The following is a 16,530-nucleotide window of genomic DNA, read 5'->3' as shown; positions in this document are numbered from 1 at the left end:
GCCGCCCACCTAGGGGTCAGACAGGGAGGTGGGCGGTGTCAAGGTCAAGGCAGCGAGGGAGGAAGTGCAGAGCAGAGCTGACAGGAGAAGAGAAGTAGCTTTCCAGTGAGAGGGGAGCTGGGAGTTGGAGCTCCCAGGGGAGAGGAAAACTAGGTCGCAAACGGTGGTCTGGACCAAGAGGAGTCGGACCACCAGTCGCAGGGGATTGAGGCTAGGTGCCTGGGACCTGTCAAGGAGGACAATTAGCAGCCTGGTCCTATCACCGGTCCGGGACCAAGGCACGACAGGGTACACGGACCCTGGGTCGGGGAGAAGTTTCAGGCAACCCGGCAATTAACCTGAGGAGAACGGGGCCTTTATGGACTGTTCCCACCAGCTCCAGAATCGGGGCACTAGCGCAACGAGGGGGATAGGGCTTTCCTAGCAAGCATTCTAGTGAAATCCCAAGCGTGAGCCCTGAGAGCAGGCTCCTCCACTTAGCCACAGTAGGGAGTGGGGCCCGGATAGCTCCAAGGTACCAGACAACAACGGACACTCTGAAACTTAGTGCCAGGAGGCAGGTTACTGGCCACCAGCAGCACTGCAGGGGACGGGACCCGGACGAGCTCCCCTTGAGAGGCAGCAGCATTCAGAGACTTGGTTTACCCTGTTCTCAGTGTCTGATTCATTGCTGAGTGAGTACCCGACTGACCCCTACACTATGTCCCTGCATCACCCGTGGAGGGCAACGTCACCTAGCTGCCCTACTCTATCACCCTGGGAACTCCCAATGGCAACGGCAGTACTCCCAAGTACCGCACACCATGGGTGGCGTCACGAACTATACCAAATCCCCTGTAAATACTCCCTTTTACATTTGAGTGTGGCCCCTAAGCCCCCGGGTCCGGAGACCCTTGAGCCACGAACAAACACCACCCCCGGATCTGAGCGGTTCGATCCGCTGCTGGGGCGGCACATATGCACTAATAAAACTTTGTAATTTTTATTCATTGGGTGAGTGCCATATTTTGTCAAGCGCTTTTTCTCTCTTGTCAATAGGCTGTAAGCCTGACACTGTGCACCACACTTACCTGTGTGACCGGCGCCCTATAGTAGCCTCATCTGTGTACATTCATAATACTAGTGTAGCGTCTCACGGGGCAGGTGCATTAACCTATTCGTCGCCAGGCCGTCGATTGTCGTTGTCACGGGCAGCCTAGCCCATCTCCGTTGTTCCAAGGCGTACCGAAGATGGCTTGGGATAGGATGATGGGGGTAGTAGTGAGGTGAATGTTTGTCGTGACGCCACCTGTGGTATGCGGCTAGGGAATGGGCCGCCGCTGCTGTCGCTGTCCTCCGGGGCAGATGGTAGTAGCAGCTAGGGATAGTATCGCTCTCCACAGGTAGAGCGGGCCCCAGGGAGGATGATGAGGGGAGTAGTAATGGCGGAGCAGAGCGGCAGTACCGGTAATAAAGAGTCAGAGTCTATGGCTGCGGTTCCAGGTTGTTTACTCAGTTTTGTAGGGTGCCGCTCACCCAGGTAATACTGGTCACTTGCTATAATGGGCTCCGTCGAACGCGAATCCCTTTAGAGATCAGTCCGGTTTGGTGTTCGGTGGGTTTGTTCTATGTATTTGGTATATATTAAATACACAGTGTTGATATGAGGTGCTCCCTGCCCGTCATTGTGTGGGTGGGTTTGATGTAGGCCTACCTATACCTCTTATAGTGTCACTAGATACAATTTGGATATTATCACATTTTATCATGTGTGTTCTGTAGTTAATAAAAAACATTTTCTAAATAATAGAATAAGTCTCCTTGCGTGTTTTTATACACGATCAGTCTAGATTGAAATTTTGGAGTATATTCTTGTTTGATATTTCCTTATGAAGGGACATAAGGGACGGAGGTATGATTATACTAAGAAATTATTGTTGTCCCTGTTTGTCTGTGACCAGTTTTATATTCTCCTTGTAACACCTGTCTGTGGATCCCCTGACTTGAAGCTACGAGGGGACACTGGGTTTCACGAGATTTACTCTTGTCCCTATCTGCAGGTGCTGCGGTTCCGATGTGGGTCTTGCTTGAAGCGAGGCCCTGGATCCTATATGGCACTGTGCTGTCGGGCGCTGTGTAGTCAGGGAGGCTTGAAACTTTCCCCGTCCAGGCAGATTCTGGAAAACCCAATTTGAAGTATGATCTTCCATAAGGTCCTGCCGCCCTGCGTGGCGTCTGTTCCGAGGGGAGAAGTCACTCTCCCCACGGCAACCGTGTTTCTCCTCCTTCCCACCGGAGCACCTGTGAGGCACATCTGCTCCGCTGCTCTCCTGCTGGAGAACTCTCTAACTGTTGTGGTGGTTCCTGACTCCCCCTGCTGGCTGCACCTCCCCCCTCCCAGGTCCTAGGCTAGTGAGACTGGGCCCCCTGTTGAAGGCATCCTGTAAATGTCTCTCGGTCGGCAACCCCTTTATTACCCTACCCTAGCCCAGTCCCAGTGGGAACAGGGCAACCTGGTGTGTATTGCGTGTTTAATGTGGTGAAACCGGGACTGACCTCCTCAGGAACCGGGTTTAGCATTACACCCAATGTTGGGTGCAATACTTTGTGGCGACTGAAGCCTTTGGGGTGCCACACTAGCAGCCTCCTTTATGAATGGTAGTGAGTCGTTGTCTCATCAGTATTTTGCACCTGTGCTGCCCCCTTCTTTATCATGGGGTCTTCTGCATCTTTTTATTGGTATTGTGACCTGGTGTAGGTAAGGATGTTTTCTTTCTCTGTGATGTTCTTTGAGCACCATTACATATCCGGGGACCCTTAGGACTGCCATTCACATCTAAAGACATATTTTGCAACATACCAAATGATTGCGAAAACTAAGAATTACAAAAAATGAAATCTATCTCTATTTTTTTGTCTGCCGGTCAGCTCAGGCTACAAACAAAGGGGTACACCGAGTCCTCATTATACATGATTATACCCTGGCCACATGATTCAAATACAATTAGTGCTTGCTTATAAAAAAGGACACCAGTTGGGACTTATGGCTGTAATTGGCATCAATTGCACCGGCAGCAGTGTTATTCCCTCCTCCATTGCATTCTTTCTATTTTCCTTAGAAGGATAAAGCCAGCTTACTCCCTCTCCCCTCCCACCCCCCTCCTTCTGTCTAAAGCTTCTGGTTATGCTTGCTTGTGCCAGACCTAACGCATAGTGAGTACAGAACAAGATCTGCCGCAGGAGCCGGTACTGGAGAAGGAGACGATCAGTAAGAACTAATTGTAAGAACATCACACAAGAGCCACACAACAAAGAAACCCAAGGACATGAGGTTCTGCCCATCTGTCCCCGGAGGGAGACATCAGTGACTTCCACACCAGCTCAGGGGTGAGTGGTGACTTTCTACTCTTCAGTTTATTTCCACCTTTTTCCATGTTTATAGGTAGGGTTTTAGTAGTAGTACTACATACCTTGATTTATGTTTACACCTTCTAAATCTGAAAGTTGTCCATTCGGTTACTTCTAATGAATGAGTATTTATCATTATACTTAATGTATTAGTGCACCGTGCACTATATAAAATGTGACTAAAAGCACTGGAAATTGTCTGATTTCTTAACAATCAGATAAAATCCCAGGAGTAACGATGATGAAAGCTTTTCCATGCTTCAAAGACCTGTCCAACAAGTAATTGATTTGATTGGTTGGGTGATACGAGGGTACTACGGTGTGTGTAATGCTCCTGCGGTATTGGGAAATGCACCAAATCCTAAAAGCTGCACCAAAGCATACCGTAATAATACATCCTCAGAATAGACTCCTGTTAAAAAAATACATGTGATAGCATATGTAGGAAATGAGTCAAGGATGAAAAACCACAAATACTCAGGTTGACAAGGGAGAAGATTATGTGTCCTATGGCGCGGTGCTGTAAAGTGTCCATAAAGCTGCATTAGTGCTCACCATCAAGCAGAAGGACTGCAGCTGAATACTAAATAGCACTACCTAGTGCCATAGATGACATATACTGTAAATATGGTAGGTGTCAGACGGATTCGTACCCTATGACCACTCACAATAGCGTCCCCTAATAATACCGAGCAGTCAATAAACTCTGCTCTCTATGAGGGTGCAAGATCTTAGAGCCCCCATCATTGGGGTTAATGCCTCTCCATCAGTACTCACAGGTGATACACTCCTCGTGAGAGGACCGGTGGCGTGTTGCCCCATAAGTAGTGACCGATATACCCTGTATATATATGGGTTCATTGAGACATGAAGTTTTCACATACTGTACCTGCTGTATGCATGAGTTTTAAGGATAAAACTCATACTTATTACAGTTATGGGGCTGATCTCATGATCATGTATTTTTGCAGACCGAGTGGTTCGCACCAAAAGATGGAAACATGCCCAATTTTGATCATTGTCGATTTGAGACATGGATCAAAACCCAACAATGCAAGTCTATGGGTCAGTGCAAAAACAGACATCACTGGGATCCCATGTCAGTGCTGGCTGCTTTTCATGGACAATGGAAATGGAAACCTCCATTTCCATTTTCATGGAAACCTCCATTGTTTTAGTTTTTCTTAGTTTTGTATAGGCAAAAAACTGATGAAACTCTGAAAAAACTAATGAAAATGAGTATAAAAATATTGATAAAGTTAAAAAAAAATCCCTGATGTCTGAATGAACCCCAAGTGACACCTATGCTAGGATGGATACTACAAAGTATCCCCCTACTGATCGAACACAGACGACTGTCCTAAAACACTAATGTTGGAATATCTCGCTATCTTACCTGCTCGTAGGGCGAGACATTCCAGTGTGAGTCATTCTTCTTAATTGTCACTCTGCCTAGTTTAATATAGTGTAAAAGTGCATTAATAGTTGTAAACTTTGATATCGTGTAATAAACACAAAGCAAACCCTTATTACTGGACAAACCTAAGCATAAATAATTGTGACGTCTGGTGCAAATGTTGATCGGTCGGCTCTGCCCAAAGTCAGCAATAATAATGTAATATAAGCGGCAGAAATTCACTTTACATCAACGAGTAATTTATAGTGATACCATATAATAACACTAATTACTGCAGCCTGGATAATAGGACATGCAAATATGCGTAAGAGGTATATTTCATTACCTAGAAGGCAAGTCCCTAGTCCCTTGTGGCCCACTGACAGCATGAGTGTGGCTAGTTTTATAGATAATAGGGCCCCTAGCAAAAAAGCTAATTCGCTCCCCCCTGCCCCAACTTCCCATTTTTAGACCCTTCATGAAAATTCAAACAACCTAACACAGGGGATGCTGACACTTAGTGGTAGGATAATTTTGTAATCCACAGACATCTATTGTACCATATGGTGCCCAAATAATAGTATTACTCTCTTAAAGAGGACCATCCACCAGAATTTTCCTATATAAACTAAAGCCGTGCTATACTAGTGCTAGGATGCCGAATCTATATACATACCTTTACTTGTGAGATCGGATGTATAGTTTCTGAAATACAGGCAAGTACAGTTTGTGAAATGCACTGTTATTTGATTGATAGGTGCTGCGGAATATCTAATAGGTGGGTCGAATTTTGCTAGTTATTCCCACCCCTGCCTGTCCTTCCTCATCCTATCTCTGTTATTACCATGGGAGGAAGGACAGGGAGAAGGAAAGATAGGCTTGCAGACGGGGCGGGAATTACTACCAAAACCCGACCCACCTATTAGATATTCTGTAGCACAAAATATAAAAAAAGCAACAATAAGAGGATAATGTCCTCCAAAAATCAAGTATTACTCACAGCAAGTTGGGCTGCAGTGTGTACATCGCCCTGGCCAAAAACTGATGCTCTAGCAGGATACAGCTAAACCCCCACTAAGTGAAGGCATCACAGGTGCAGGAGAAGCAGATCACACACACACCTTCATGGAATGGAGGGGAGGTGACTGCTAGATGATAAAACTGCACACAAGTGACTTGCATAGAGCGCTGTTCACATGCAGATGACACAGTCACAAACCCGCAGCCTATTAGGTAACGCCCTTCTATTAGATCAGGCGGGCTGCCAAGCCGTACTCCACTGTATATCATGCACGGACAGACACTCTACAATGCAAGGCCCAACAGAAAGGGGCCTGGCTGTATCCTGTACAAACAAAAAAATATGAGGTTTTTGTTGGTATTTATGGCCATAAAACGTAAGCCTACACCCTCGTCAAGGGACCTCATGTCTGTAGGTCCCTACACTAAATATAAAAAAAGCAACAATAAGAGGATAATGTCCTCCAAAAATCAAGTATTACTCACAGCAAGTTGGGCTGCAGTGTGTACATCGCCCTGGCCAAAAACTGATGCTCTAGCAGGATACAGCTAAACCCCCACTAAGTGGAGGCACCACAGGTGCAGGAGAAGCAGATCACACACACACCTTCATGGAATGGAGGGGAGGTGACTGCTAGATGATAAAACTGCACACAAGTGACTTGCATAGAGCGCTGTTCACATGCAGATGACACAGTCACAAACCCGCAGCCTATTAGGTAACGCCCTTCTATTAGATCAGGCGGGCTGCCAAGCCGTACTCCACTGTATATCATGCACGGACAGACACTCTACAATGCAAGGCCCAACAGAAAGGGGCCTGGCTGTATCCTGTACAAACAAAAAAATATGAGGTTTTTGTTGGTATTTATGGCCATAAAACGTAAGCCTACACCCTCGTCAAGGGACCTCATGTCTGTAGGTCCCTACACTAAATATAAAAAAAGCAACAATAAGAGGATAATGTCCTCCAAAAATCAAGTATTACTCACAGCAAGTTGGGCTGCAGTGTGTACATCGCCCTGGCCAAAAACTGATGCTCTAGCAGGATACAGCTAAACCCCCACTAAGTGAAGGCATCACAGGTGCAGGAGAAGCAGATCACACACACACCTTCATGGAATGGAGGGGAGGTGACTGCTAGATGATAAAACTGCACACAAGTGACTTGCATAGAGCGCTGTTCACATGCAGATGACACAGTCACAAACCCGCAGCCTATTAGGTAACGCCCTTCTATTAGATCAGGCGGGCTGCCAAGCCGTACTCCACTGTATATCATGCACGGACAGACACTCTACAATGCAAGGCCCAACAGAAAGGGGCCTGGCTGTATCCTGTACAAACAAAAAAATATGAGGTTTTTGTTGGTATTTATGGCCATAAAACGTAAGCCTACACCCTCGTCAAGGGACCTCATGTCTGTAGGTCCCTACACTAAATATAAAAAAAGCAACAATAAGAGGATAATGTCCTCCAAAAATCAAGTATTACTCACAGCAAGTTGGGCTGCAGTGTGTACATCGCCCTGGCCAAAAACTGATGCTCTAGCAGGATACAGCTAAACCCCCACTAAGTGAAGGCATCACAGGTGCAGGAGAAGCAGATCACACACACACCTTCATGGAATGGAGGGGAGGTGACTGCTAGATGATAAAACTGCACACAAGTGACTTGCATAGAGCACTGTTCACATGCAGATGACACAGTCACAAACCCGCAGCCTATTAGGTAACGCCCTTCTATTAGATCAGGCGGGCTGCCAAGCCGTACTCCACTGTATATCATGCACGGACAGACACTCTACAATGCAAGGCCCAACAGAAAGGGGCCTGGCTGTATCCTGTACAAACAAAAAAATATGAGGTTTTTGTTGGTATTTATGGCCATAAAACGTAAGCCTACACCCTCGTCAAGGGACCTCATGTCTGTAGGTCCCTACACTAAATATAAAAAAAGCAACAATAAGAGGATAATGTCCTCCAAAAATCAAGTATTACTCACAGCAAGTTGGGCTGCAGTGTGTACATCGCCCTGGCCAAAAACTGATGCTCTAGCAGGATACAGCTAAACCCCCACTAAGTGAAGGCATCACAGGTGCAGGAGAAGCAGATCACACACACACCTTCATGGAATGGAGGGGAGGTGACTGCTAGATGATAAAACTGCACACAAGTGACTTGCATAGAGCGCTGTTCACATGCAGATGACACAGTCACAAACCCGCAGCCTATTAGGTAACGCCCTTCTATTAGATCAGGCGGGCTGCCAAGCCGTACTCCACTGTATATCATGCACGGACAGACACTCTACAATGCAAGGCCCAACAGAAAGGGGCCTGGCTGTATCCTGTACAAACAAAAAAATATGAGGTTTTTGTTGGTATTTATGGCCATAAAACGTAAGCCTACACCCTCGTCAAGGGACCTCATGTCTGTAGGTCCCTACACTAAATATAAAAAAAGCAACAATAAGAGGATAATGTCCTCCAAAAATCAAGTATTACTCACAGCAAGTTGGGCTGCAGTGTGTACATCGCCCTGGCCAAAAACTGATGCTCTAGCAGGATACAGCTAAACCCCCACTAAGTGAAGGCATCACAGGTGCAGGAGAAGCAGATCACACACACACCTTCATGGAATGGAGGGGAGGTGACTGCTAGATGATAAAACTGCACACAAGTGACTTGCATAGAGCGCTGTTCACATGCAGATGACACAGTCACAAACCCGCAGCCTATTAGGTAACGCCCTTCTATTAGATCAGGCGGGCTGCCAAGCCGTACTCCACTGTATATCATGCACGGACAGACACTCTACAATGCAAGGCCCAACAGAAAGGGGCCTGGCTGTATCCTGTACAAACAAAAAAATATGAGGTTTTTGTTGGTATTTATGGCCATAAAACGTAAGCCTACACCCTCGTCAAGGGACCTCATGTCTGTAGGTCCCTACACTAAATATAAAAAAAGCAACAATAAGAGGATAATGTCCTCCAAAAATCAAGTATTACTCACAGCAAGTTGGGCTGCAGTGTGTACATCGCCCTGGCCAAAAACTGATGCTCTAGCAGGATACAGCTAAACCCCCACTAAGTGGAGGCACCACAGGTGCAGGAGAAGCAGATCACACACACACCTTCATGGAATGGAGGGGAGGTGACTGCTAGATGATAAAACTGCACACAAGTGACTTGCATAGAGCGCTGTTCACATGCAGATGACACAGTCACAAACCCGCAGCCTATTAGGTAACGCCCTTCTATTAGATCAGGCGGGCTGCCAAGCCGTACTCCACTGTATATCATGCACGGACAGACACTCTACAATGCAAGGCCCAACAGGCTTGGCAGCCCGCCTGATCTAATAGAAGGGCGTTACCTAATAGGCTGCGGGTTTGTGACTGTGTCATCTGCATGTGAACAGCGCTCTATGCAAGTCACTTGTGTGCAGTTTTATCATCTAGCAGTCACCTCCCCTCCATTCCATGAAGGTGTGTGTGTGATCTGCTTCTCCTGCACCTGTGATGCCTTCACTTAGTGGGGGTTTAGCTGTATCCTGCTAGAGCATCAGTTTTTGGCCAGGGCGATGTACACACTGCAGCCCAACTTGCTGTGAGTAATACTTGATTTTTGGAGGACATTATCCTCTTATTGTTGCTTTTTTTATATTTAGTGTAGGGACCTACAGACATGAGGTCCCTTGACGAGGGTGTAGGCTTACGTTTTATGGCCATAAATACCAACAAAAACCTCATATTTTTTTGTTTGTACAGGATACAGCCAGGCCCCTTTCTGTTGGGCCTTGCATTGTAGAGTGTCTGTCCGTGCATGATATACAGTGGAGTACGGCTTGGCAGCCCGCCTGATCTAATAGAAGGGCGTTACCTAATAGGCTGCGGGTTTGTGACTGTGTCATCTGCATGTGAACAGCGCTCTATGCAAGTCACTTGTGTGCAGTTTTATCATCTAGCAGTCACCTCCCCTCCATTCCATGAAGGTGTGTGTGTGATCTGCTTCTCCTGCACCTGTGATGCCTTCACTTAGTGGGGGTTTAGCTGTATCCTGCTAGAGCATCAGTTTTTGGCCAGGGCGATGTACACACTGCAGCCCAACTTGCTGTGAGTAATATTCTGTAGCACCTATCATCAAATAACAGTGCATTTCACAAACTTTACTTGCCTGTATTTCAGAACGTATACATCCGATCTCACATCTAAAGGTATGTATAGAATCAGCATGATAGTGCCAGTATAGCACTGGTTTTGATTTATATATGAAAATCCTGGTCTTAGTCCTCTTTAAAGAGTGCACATGATATTGCCACATAATACTGCAATTCTATCAAAGAAAAAAATGCTCCATGCACTGCATAGTGACACTGCGTAATTTTTAGGCTAAAGGCCCCGTTACGCGCAACGACGTATCTAACGCTATATCGCCGGGGTCACGGATTCATCGTTAGCGACGTCGTTGCGTGTGACACCAACGAGCGACCATTAACAATGGAAAATACTCACCTTATCGTCCATCGTTGACACGTCGTTCCTTTTCAAACAATCGTTGATTGTTGAGGACGCAGGTTGTTCGTCGTTCCCGAGGCAGCACACATAGCTACGTGTGATACCTCGGGAACGACGAACAACAGCTTACCTGCGGCCGCCGGCAATGCGGAAGGGAGGAGGTGGGCGGGATGTTCGGCCCGCTCATCCCCGCCCCTCCGCTTCTATTGGGCGGCCGCTTAGTGACGCCGCTGTGACGCCAAACCAACCTCCCCCTTAGAAAGGCGGCGGTACGCCGGTCACAGCGACGTCGCTAGGCAGGTAAGTAGTGTGACGGCTCCTAACGATATTGTGCGCCACGGGCAGCGATTTGCCCGTGACGCACAAACGACGTGGGTGGGTACTCTCGCTAGCTATAGTGCAGCGTGTAAAGCCCCCTTAAATTCACATATCCAGTAATTATCTGTTAGGCTAAGTTCACACTTCAGTTGTTTTGCATCAGTCACAATCCGTAGCCTTGAGGAATTACGGAATCCTGAAAAATATTTTGCAGGAATCCAGTATTTCCCCATAGACTTCTATTAGTGACGGATTGCGACTGATGACCCTGCGTTGCATCCGCTGCGTCGCGGTCCGTCGTTTTTGACTGACCGCCGAGCGGGGAGCAACGCAGAATGTAACGTTTTTCGGGCCGTCAAAATTAACGCGCCGCACAGGAATCCGTCGCCATCCGTCAAGCTTGTAATGTATGTCTATGGTGCTCGATTCTGTCGTAATCCGTCTTACAACGGAATCCAGCGCAGGATTCCGTCATGCTCTACTGAGCATGCCCAGCATGTTTGGCACACCCACTGGGCTGTCCCAAACACAAACGGATCATGACTGATCCGTCAAAAAACGGACGCACAGCGGATGCAACGGATCAGTTTTTTCACAGGATTCCTGTGAAAGGAATCCTGTGAAAAACACATCCGTTGCATCAGTTGCCAACTAAAAAACGACTGATCCGTTGCTGACGGACCTGACGGATCTAAAACAACTGAAGTGTGAACTTAGCCTTAGGCTAAGTTCACACATTTTGTGTTTTGCATCAGTCACAATCCGTAGCCTTGAGGAATTACGGAATCCTGCAAAATATTTTGCAGGAATCCTGTATTTCCCCATAGACTTCTATTAGTGACGGATTGCGACTGATGACCCTGCGTTGCATCCGCTGCGTCGCGGTCCGTCGTTTTTGACTGACCGCCGAGCGGGGAGCAACGCAGAATGTAACGTTTTTCGGGCCGTCAAAATTAACGCGCCGCGCAGGAATCCGTCGCCATCCGTCAAGCTTGTAATGCATGTCTATGGTGCTGGATTCCGTCGTAATCCGTCTTACAACGGAATCCAGCGCAGGATTCCGTCATGCTCTACTGAGCATGCCCAGCATGCTTGGCACGCCCACTGGGCTGTCCCAAACACAGACGGATCATGACTGATCCGTCAAAAAACGGACGCACAGCGGATGTAACGGACGCAACTGATCCGTTTTTTCACAGGATTCCTGTGAAAGGAATCCTGTGAAAAACACATCAGTTGCATCAGTTGACATCTTGAAAATGACTGATCCGTTGCTGACGGACCTGACGGATTGAAAACACAGGATGTGTGAACTTAGCCTAAGAGATCCGGTAGCAATCCGTGTGCAAAAAAGTTATGTCAACACAACTTTTTGTCTGTTTTGAAAAAATTGATTTTTGCAGGATCATTTTTTTTAACATGGGAATCTATGGAAAACAGATCTGTTAACTGATTGCTATTTATCTTCCATATGAAACTCATCCTGTTAGCAAAAAATGGATCATTTGCAAATGAAAGAAAAAGAGATGGCTGAAGAGCAATCAGTTACCGAAGCCTACAAAAATCAGGGGTTTTTTTTGTTGTTTTTTTTTAAACGGACAAGAAAGCTGTGTTAGCTCAACTTTTTAGCCAACGGATTGCTGCTGGATCCATGGATGATTACTGGACATGTGAACTCAGCCTAACAAGTATTATTTCTGATTGTTTTTCCAGTTTTTAAAGCACCGCTCCAGCGTTCTGTTTTTTTTTTTTTTTACAGTGATGGAGTAGCGTTATACTCACCCTCATCCTTTTTTCGGCAAACCTTCGGTCCTTCAGCGCCAGCTTGTGCTCGTATCTACTGACTAGCCAGAAGTCAGAAGTTACATCACAATGCTCAATGAAACTCTATGACAACCAGAAGGAGGCTCTCATAGACTTGTATTGAGTTGTGACCTACCTCTGCTCCATGAAACACTGGAGCTGTCAGCAGGTCACAAATCACAGGAGGCTGACAGGTGCAGTGTTGGAAACAGATAAAGATGACAGCAGATAACTATAAGACAGGAGTCAGGTGACTTACAGTTAAAGCACCACTCCAGTGGTGAAATGACTCAAAACAAACAAGTAGTGCTTTAGGCAAACATAAAAATAATATCTTGATATCCCAACTTCCCTGACCACAAATAAGACCATATACAATGGTGCTTTAGATAATACTGAGTAGTTTCATGGGCCATTTACCTAATCCAGTCATACAGTAGCTATTAAAAAACAGCTGATTGGTATGTATACAGACTGACAAACAGTTTATGTGTACAGAAAGATAATCAATATAATTGTTCTGTGTGCACAGAATGTCATTGGAAAGCTGTAATCACACTTGTGTGTGACTCGCGCGAGGATCACATTGCATTTGTGACGCCCCTGGACTATCAGGTCGTCACAGGGTATTGTGCAATCTGCCCTTCTTGCAATATCCACCTCCTCCTTGGTTATGGGACCCCAACTACATGGTGTTGTCTACAACAGCTAATAAATTCCTAGGTACACCCTGCACCACACCCACCAGACACACCAGTGGACGGCCTGAGTGGAATAGGGTCACCCACTTGGGGGGTTGGTAAGGGGAGGTCAGGAGTGTCAGGAGAGTCAGAAGAAGGAGAAGAAGGAGAAGAGGAGAGTGAAGTGTAGGAGGTAAAAGAGAGAGAAGGTCAAGAGCCGGGCTCCTTGGAAGCAACTAGGTAGCAGACGGTGGTCTGGGCCTAGTAGGAGCTGGACCCCCGGTCGCAGGGGATCATGACAAGGGGCACGGAACTGTCGAGGATGACAGCCGGCGGCCTTGTACCATCACCGGGCTGGGACCAGGGCACGACGGGGTACATGGACCCCAGGTCAGGGAGTAGCTTCAGGCAACATGACAATTTACCCGACGAGAACGGAGCCTTCAAGATCCGCTCTCCACCCGCTCCAGAATCGGGATACTAGCAGAATGAGCGGGATAGGACTTCCCACTAAAATGGTCCAGAAAATCCCAAGCGTGAACTCTGAGAGCAAGCTCCCACAGTTAGCCACACTGGGGAGCAGGACCCGACTAGTTCTATACTACTGGGACCAACTGACAAGTGAATTTAGTGCCAGGAGGAAGGTCACGGATTACAAGGCAGCACCATTGGGGACGGGACCCAAACTAGCTCCCCTCAGCGGCAGCAGTGTCCAGAACTTTGGTTTATCCAGTTGTCTGTGTCAGCTTTATGGAATGAGTGAGTACGCAAGTGACCTCTTCGCTCCCAACGGCACTCCCGAAACACCGCCACCGAGTCCCGGGGCATCCCTCATACTTGTGGAGGGTCCCAAGACCTGGCTGCCCCACTCCATCGCCCCCGGATACTCCCAACTGCAGCGGTGGTACTCCACACACCACGGGTGGCGTCACAAACTCTAAATATAATCCCCTGTAAATACCCCCTTCATGTGAGTGGCCGCACTACCCCCCCAGGTCCGAACGCCCCTTGAGCCACCGCGGATTTGGATCCGAGCAGCCCGGCTGCTGACGCGGGGACGGCACACATTATCTGGATCGGCAGCCGGCTCTCCTGACAGGAGCAGGTCACCTTCATGTATTTTTATGCAATTGAGCTGCTTCGGTCAGGAAAGCCGGCAGCCGGTCCAGGTGATGTGATGTGATCCTCACAAGTGTGACTCCAGCCTTACCAGTAGCACATCTCTATACACAGGATGATGCCTATAATGATGATTTTTAAGCCTGCTTCTTTGTGATTAACGGCCTAATTACAGAGACACATCAGAAACATGCGTTCCTTAGAAGGTTTGATCCCTGATTATCAGCCTCTCTAAGTGGACCTTTTATGGCTGGGTTGATGTCCTCTGGGTCCCTTAAAAGACAAAGGTCCTGGAGAATTGTCTTGTTGCCACCTCACCTAAAACCAGCCCTGGAAGCCAACAAATTGAAGACAACAACCCTTACTGCTGTTTTTTTTTTTTGTTACGTTGTAGTCAAGCCAAGCCTGCCCTAGTTATGTTCTTTTTATTTGCTTTCTGCTTCACCTCCGGGAGTTACCTCTGCATATTAGTAGAAGAATCATTGGTTTCATCACTTTTTTCAAAATCCTTAGTTGACTCTCCAATTCCTGGGTGATCCCCTTTTGGCAAATGAGCACATTATGACTAATCACTTCATTATTTATACATTGATTCAGCTGCATTTAGAATTTGCGAGAAAATGAATCATTTTTTTAAATAGCACAAGTATGTGATCTGTGCACTCTATATATCCCTGTCATTGATCGAATTAGTGTCATGAGTGTATCTCATTCGGGGGAGACTCCAGGTGAATCTGGTGTCAGAAGGTCACAGCACCTTGCCACTGGCAGGTTCACAACTTTTATTTGATATCATCTCCCTTCTTGTGGTGCTGTAGGGGGTAAGCACCCTTTCCTGCCTGGTTGCTGGCTGTAGCTTCCAATCTCAGGTGCGGCTCTTTGGGATCACTCCCTTTCACTATTTAAGTCATGTGATCTGATCACATTATGCCTGTGATAGAAACTGAATCCTCATTTCTATGTGGTCCACTTTGGAAGGAGCCTGATCTGGAAGATGTCTGTCGTGTTGTGTGCAGCAGTGGTGTTTGCTGCACTGAAGCTGCCTGGAGTATTTTTTCTTGCATGTCTATTTTCCCTATTTATATTCTTATCCTTGTGTTTCTGTATTGTAATGGCAAGTCTAGTGATCTCGTCAGCCTGCTCACTAGCCAGGGTGAGTGTAGGGCTAGCTAGGGGCCTAAGATATTCTGCTTGGCGACAGGTAAAAAAAAAACTATATAGGGACACTAGGGAGCGCAGGAGCCAGCTTTAGGTGAGTTCAGGAGGTGCCCCCTCACTTCTCTCTCTAGTGGCAGGGACCTCCGCTGTATCGTGACCCCTGTGTCGTAACATCTTCTGGGAGTTTACCAGGTACTGGTAAACCCTGTTAGTCTTGTGTGTAACAATTAGTAGGGCTTATGTCATAGGACATATTACTCCAATTTCCTTCTTTGACACATCCATTTATCATGTGTGAAGTCTATTGGTGTTTTACCTATTACAGTCTATATGGTTGATCACGAGTGATCTTCAGAAATACAGTGGAGACGTCCGTTTTTGATACTGGTAATGGATCAGACTCATGGGCTAAGGTCACATCCATTGTAAAACTTGGGCCAGTGGCATCAGCAGATAGTGCAGCTCTAATGAGCCAGTCCATATAATAGATAAGTGCCCTATCTGCCCGCTATTTATTCTCATTACTGCAGTCCATAAATCGCACCAGAATAATGCATGCTGGGATTATTTTCTCTGGCGCACAGGCTAATATTGGGTCTGTTTGCTGTCTGTTCTCCACACGGACAATGCACAGACTAAAAATACATCCATCTGAACAAACCCTAATATAGACCTGTGTGGACTCCAGCGTCGCCCATGCATGGAATTGATACATGAATGAAGCTGGAAGTCTCACACAGGTTATATTGTTTAAATTGTCTTGCAAAAAAAAAAAGAAATCTGCTTCAACCAAGCAGGTTTGTCACCAGATTTCACAATAAACAGCATATCTTACTAATTAAATCTCTTAGCCCTGAAAAGGCGGGTGTACTTACTTTGAAAATCCATGTCAGAATAGCTGTAAAAAAAATAAATAAATCTGAGAACTGCGCAGCTATATTGATGGATTTTCAAAGTACACCAGCCTCATCAGGTCTCAGACAGCTATTTAGTAATTTAATAATTATAATATTTAATAATGCATGCAGTTTATATTGTGAAATTTGATAAAAAAAAATCCATTTTAACCCCTTAAAGTATGTTTTTGGTTTTTTTCATCGTCACATTCCAGGATTCCAGGAGCCATTAT

General features: G+C 46.5%; 1 protein-coding gene and 1 long non-coding RNA gene across 2 annotated transcripts in view; one reads left to right on the top strand and one right to left on the bottom strand.

Annotated features, from left to right (window-relative positions):
- Window positions 1-4,830, bottom strand: part of LOC142296828 (uncharacterized) — an 80,108-nt gene extending 75,278 nt beyond the window's left edge. Inside the window, exon 1 of the long non-coding RNA XR_012751710.1 lies at window positions 4,784-4,830. This is a non-coding gene — a long non-coding RNA (uncharacterized LOC142296828). The remainder of the gene's footprint in view (window positions 1-4,783) is intronic.
- BOK (BCL2 family apoptosis regulator BOK) overlaps window positions 3,148-16,530 on the top strand; it is a 61,582-nt gene continuing 48,199 nt past the window's right edge. The window contains exon 1 of the mRNA XM_075340853.1: window positions 3,148-3,366. The gene's annotated coding sequence lies outside the window, so the exon portion shown is untranslated. The remainder of the gene's footprint in view (window positions 3,367-16,530) is intronic.

This window comes from Anomaloglossus baeobatrachus, chromosome 3 (assembly GCF_048569485.1).
Source record: "Anomaloglossus baeobatrachus isolate aAnoBae1 chromosome 3, aAnoBae1.hap1, whole genome shotgun sequence".
In the NCBI taxonomy this organism is placed as follows: Eukaryota; Metazoa; Chordata; class Amphibia; order Anura; family Aromobatidae; genus Anomaloglossus; species Anomaloglossus baeobatrachus.
This window is presented reverse-complemented; position numbering and strand designations above follow the sequence as displayed.